General features: G+C 38.4%; 1 long non-coding RNA gene across 1 annotated transcript; it reads left to right on the top strand.

Moving 5' to 3' along the window:
* The first annotated feature begins 1,647 nt into the window (after positions 1–1,647).
* Positions 1,648–2,972, top strand: LOC118412876. The gene is made up of 3 exons (XR_004830832.1): positions 1,648–1,767; positions 2,490–2,564; positions 2,916–2,972. It is a non-coding gene; the product is annotated as an uncharacterized LOC118412876 (long non-coding RNA).
* The last annotated feature ends 3,270 nt before the right edge of the window (positions 2,973–6,242 follow it).

Raw genomic sequence — 6,242 nt, 5'->3', positions numbered from 1 at the left:
CACCAGATATTCATTCAAAGGACACAGGTATAATTTTGTTCATAGACTACGTCAAAATGATAGATTTGGGGATTTTTTTTCCAATAGCCACAGGGGTCAATGACCTTAAGGTCGTTGACCCCAGCTGCAGATTGCACCTTCTGGCATATATGTCTATTTAATCTAATTAGATAGGTAACCAATCACTTAGCCTGAATCTATATCCTAAAGAGGGGGGGGGGAGGGTGACAGCCAATCAGCGAGTCCGGTGTTATCTGGAAGAGTCCATTCTTACACGGAGGGGTTCATTTTTTTTAAAATTCATCCTCGGACTGGTGAAGTCTTTCAGTGGGTGTATTTTTGGACAGGTCTATTTTGCAGTTTTACAGAAGGTGTGCTGGAAGAGTCTATTCTCGCACGGAGGGGGGATTTTTTTAAATTCATATTTTGGACTTTGGTGACTTCTAGTTTGTCAAAGTCTTTCAGCAGGGTTATTTTGGACTGGTCTAATTTGCAATTTTAAATGGGTGTGCTGGAAGAGTCCATTCTTGCATGGAGGGGGGATTTTTTAAAAATCTATTGGCTTTTTTTTAAATCCATTTTTGGGACTTCAGTGATTATGTCAAAGTCCTATTTTAGCGGATGTATTTTTGGACTGCTCTACTTTACATGGAAGAATCCATTTTTTGCACACGGAAGGGGGATTTTTTCAAATTCAGTTTGGACGGGTGGTGATGATTCAAAATTCAATTTTTAGTGGAAGTGTTTTTAGACTGGTCTATTATACCTTTTCATGCACTGGGACCTTTTTTGCTGAATTCAATTTTGGATTTGGTTTCTTATTCAAAAGGCCAAGGTTTCAGTGGGAGTATTTCTGGACTGGTCTATTGTGCAAATTCACATAGGGTGCACTGGAGTCCATTCTTGAAGTTGAACGGGGGAATTTTGTAAGATTCATTTTTGGGTTAAACCGCCATTAGTAAAAGTGATTTTTCAAATGGGTGATTTTGAAATAGTCTATTGTTGCATGGGGAGGGAGATGGCTGAAATATGCTGTATTTGCTCTCAAGCAAATGTCGGCCTTTCTAGTTTGTCTTTGTATTTGTAATTGTCTTTGTCAGCAGGGCTAGCCAAAGGCAGGCGGCCCTGGCTGTACTAAGTTTTGTTGATAGTATTCATCATTTTTGGTATTGCTACATATAGTTAGCATGGAGAAAATAACCAATGTTATTTCTGACCAATATTCGGTGTTTTAAAGCCACCTCTTGGATGTACCAGAACAGCGACGCTTACTTTGACATCTGTGTGCTGCTGGACAGCTCCGTGGGCTACATGGGGACCTACCAGTCATGCAACCAGCTACACCAATACGTCTGCGAAACTAGTGAGTTGACTTGATGTCTTCTACAGGATAGATCAATAAAACAAATATACTGTAGGTACTTGTAGGATTAAGTAACAGCATTTTAGATTTCATTATCTGTCACTCCATTAGAAAAAGGTAAATTCAGTATCTGCTTTACCTTTTGTTTCTTCTTCTCGTCCTTCACCTGCTTCACCTGCCATTTTGACCATTCCCACATACGTATACCTTATTTTTGCCAAAAGACATGAATTTGTCTGTAAACTAACGTGTTTTATTTTGTTTCATATCATTTCTTTTTTCAGACGTTTGGACATGTCAATCAAATGTATGCCAGAATGGAGGAAAATGCTCCTCGTGTTTTGACGATTCCACTGCCTTCTGCACCTGTCCCCAAGGTTACACCGGAACCTTCTGTGAGACAGGTAAACCTGTAATCTCAGCGAAGGCTGTCATAGTCCATCAATTTATCACGCTCGTGCAACGAATGGGTTTACTCTTTAAGTTGCTCTATATTTGCATTATATTTGTATCTATTGACAATGAAGCAATTCATTAAATTTGGTCGGCCTAGGCAGCCCGCTCTGGTGACGGCTGAATGTAGCGGGGTTCGATAACGCAGAGGTTGCAAGCGCGACGTTTTTTTTTTAAAGTTATGAAATAATGGAAGTGGCAAGATGCCCCCACAGTGCCCCAACACTGCCGCCACCATGCTGTCAACAGTATCAAGGCTATATTTTACCTGATATGCAAGTATCAAAAGGGAACATCCTTTCATCACTGAAAAGCTATGTTGGATGCATTTCTGATCATTTCATAGCGGTTTTCTAGTCAGTTACAACACTGCGATTTCTACAAAACTTAACTTGTATCCGTATTCAGACGAAGTTAATATTACATCTTTTGATTTATTTAATAGGAAGTAGGCCAGTATTCTATACTTGACAACACCAAATAAGTAACTGGTTTATCGATTCATAAACCTACAGATGTGGAGAAACATTATCTTGCGACGTTGAAAAAGAAATCATTTATGTTGGACGTTGGCTTTTGAGTTTGCGTTATAACCCTATCCAACCCATGCAACCAATATTGAATGTTGTTACAGGCGTTTGGGAATGACTTACAATGTCTCAATTCATTCCAGTCAATCATTGTGACCCGAACCCCTGTCCGTTTGACTGGCCCTGTGAGAACGAACCTGACGGGCTCCATTGTACAGGTACAACTTTTTTGGTTCTTACCCACTCAAGACTTTTTTCTCTACGTAGGCGATTATAATTGCATATATGTAACTGATACAAATATATTCACCTCATCGCCAACGTCAAAGACACACAAACTATAATGTGTGTGGTTTCCAATACAGTATTCATATGTATTAGAAATGGCTATAGACTGGAAATATCGATGACCAAATAGCACCAAAGAACATAAACTTTAATTTGTTTATGTCCTCTTGGTCTGCTGCTGATTTGCTTCCAATTTTGTTACATACATATGCATAAGGATAATGTACCAGGATTTATCCTATCTGAACAGACAATATTATAAGATGCCTTTTATATTACAGCACCGAGTGGAACGAAATCGGCCCGTTTTGGCTTCTGCATCGAGTCCTCCTGCGTCCCGGGCTGGACCTGTGTTGAAGATGGCCCGGCTGGGTACTTCTGCATCAGTGGCTGAGGAGTGACCATGAGCCACTGCCGAAGCGACTGATTTGTCCCAGGCGACAAACAAGTTGCTCTCCACAAAGATGCTGAATCATCTAATTCAAATCCGTCGAAAAAGGGCATCCCTTAACCCCTTTCGCCTTTTCTTGCTTTATCAAATAAAATGCAGCAGTCGTGAAAACCATTCCCTGTCTGTTGTCTCTTTGTATAGACTGTCTAAACGATATACATATTGGCAATGTGTTTCAGAGGGTCTTATCAAGGTTACCGTATCGATTATCAGACAAAGTAGCTGCCGGTGATAAAGAGTTGAGACCAATCTGTAACATTGAGTAAACATCCGTACATCATTGATTAAAGGATCATGTTTTCTCTGCCTTAGTATTTACATTTCATATGTTTCAAAGATAACAGTGCGTAAAAAACAAAACAAGGGTCCGCATGACACAGGTTACGATTTGCATGATTTATATCTAATAATGTTCAACTTAACTTACGAAATCATAGTATTTTATTATCATGCGAATTAGGTTTAATTTGCATAATAGTTACATTAAACTACGCCAAAAATAGTTACTCAAGCAACTGGATATGGTTTTGAAACGGTCAGACGTTTCGGAAAGAATCCACTTTCCTTCGTCAGTGACACTGAAGTGATCTGCAAGAAACAGGTCTTTTATACTCTAACTATGAATGAAGACAATTTCAGATGTCCAATAGGAAAGGTTGTAAGACAATTCAGACTGAAGAGTGTGTGAAGACAATTTGGATTCCAAAGAAAACAAAGCTAAGCCAAAGTCAAGCTGAAGACAATTTGGATTTCAAAGGATATCAAGGCTAAGACACAGTTAATGCAAATGAGTCAATTAGCTCCTGTTGTTTTAGTTACAGGAGCTAAAAGTTCAAATTGTCTTCAGCTTGACTTTGGCTTAGCTTTGTTTTCTTTGGAATCCAAATTGTCTTCAGTCTGAATTGTCTTACAACCTTTCCTATTGGACATCTGAAATTGTCTTCATTCATAGTTAGAGTATAAAAGACCTGTTTCTTGCAGATCACTTCAGTGTCACTGACGAAGGAAAGTGGATTCTTTCCGAAACGTCTGACCGTTTCAAAACCATATCCAGTTGCTTGAGTAACTATTTTTGGCGTATCTTATTACCTGGATGTCTAACCTACATCGACGTTACATTAAACTGCTACGGTGTAAAAAAAAGTGGATCATTTCGCACTTACTAGCAGATGACATGCCAAACTACATACGAATAAAGTAAAGCGATCGTGGCTTACAGCTGCGAACCAACGGACATGACCAACCACAATACTCCTTCAGAAGGTGAACAGATAATTAAATAACTGTTTTCGCGTTCTGTCTGCAACTTGTACGACCCGTTTCTGCGTAAACCATAACACACACACACACACACACGCGCACGCGCGCACACACACACACACACACACACACACATACGCACACACAAACACACACACGCACACACACACACAAACACACACACGCACACACACACATGTACACATATATGTATATATAGACACACAGACACACACGCAGATGTCACACACACATGTACAGGCATGTTGACAAGCTTAAATCAACAACATTTCACTCCCTGAGGTGAAGTTTATATGTGATTCATCTTTCCACAAATAATAGTGTCAAAGTTAAATATGTTAGAAAAAAAAAGACTTTTAGTTGGAAACATGTCTACTTATAGATAAACATGGAAATGGCTTTTGGCACAACTTAATATTCTAATTAATGGAATAATAGACCAAACACTGTTCGGCGTAGACATATATCAAATAGGAAATATGGGTCGTGTATAGGACAATCAGAGTTAGCTATTTATCTCATTCTTTTAGCTCAAAAAAGTATTTCTCATGAAAAGCTTGATAATTACAAAATATGTGATAGTGATGAGTAAAACCTTTGTCTCATTTTTTCGCCAACAAGGATTTTCATTCTTCTTCTGGAGAATAAATGTGATAGCAACCCCTTTATCACATTTATTCTCCATAGAGAGACCTGAATTCTTCTTCTGGAGAATAAATGTGATAGCAACCCCTTTATCACATTTATTCTCCATAGAGAGACCTGAATTCTTCTTCTGGAGAATAAATGTGATAGCAACCACTTTATCACATTTATTCTCCATAGAGACACCCAGAATTCTTCTTCTGGAGAATAAATGTGATAGCAACCCCTTTATCACATTTATTCTCCATAGAGAGACCTGAATTCTTCTTCTGGAGAATAAATGTGATAGCAACCCCTTTATCACATTTATTCTCCATACAGAGACCTGAATTCTTCTTCTGGAGAATAAATGTGATAGCAACCCCTTTATCACATTTATTCTCCATAGAGAGACCTGAATTCTTCTTCTGGAGAATAAATGTGATAGCAACCCCTTTATCACATTTATTCTCCATAGAGAGACCTGAATTCTTCTTCTGGAGAATAAATGTGATAGCAACCCCTTTATCACATTTATTCTCCATAGAGAGAACCAGAATTCTTCTTCTGGAGAATAAATGTGATAGCAATCCCTTTATCACATTTATTCTCCATACAGAGATCCTGAAACCTTCTTCTGGAGAATAAATGTGATAGCAACCCCTTTATCACATTTATTCTCCATAGAGAGACCTGAATTCTTCTTCTGGAGAATAAATGTGATAGCAACCCCTTTATCACATTTATTCTCCATAGAGAGAACCAGAATTCTTCTTCTGGAGAATAAATGTGATAGCAATCCCTTTATCACATTTATTCTCCATACAGAGATCCTGAAACCTTCTTCTGGAGAATAAATGTGATAGCAACCCCTTTATCACATTTATTCTCCATAGAGAGACCTGAATTCTTCTTCTGGAGAATAAATGTGATAGCAACCCCTTTATCACATTTATTCTCCATAGAGAGACCTGAATTCTTCTTCTGGAGAATAAATGTGATAGCAACCCCTTTATCACATTTATTCTCCATAGAGAGACCTGAATTCTTCTTCTGGAGAATAAATGTGATAGCAACCCCTTTATCACATTTATTCTCCATAGAGAGAACCAGAATTCTTCTTCTGGAGAATAAATGTGATAAAGGCCTGTTCGTATCAGTATGCGGTTAACGTCACTAGCTCGCAGCATGTAATTGTTTCCGGAATTAAACACCACACACGTTACATTTTGGTGTAATATATTGTCCTTGA

The sequence above is a fragment of the Branchiostoma floridae genome, chromosome 4, assembly GCF_000003815.2.
Source record: "Branchiostoma floridae strain S238N-H82 chromosome 4, Bfl_VNyyK, whole genome shotgun sequence".
Lineage (NCBI taxonomy): Eukaryota > Metazoa > Chordata > Leptocardii > Amphioxiformes > Branchiostomatidae > Branchiostoma > Branchiostoma floridae.
Note: the sequence above shows the minus strand (reverse complement) of the source record. Positions and strands in the feature narration are given on the sequence as shown.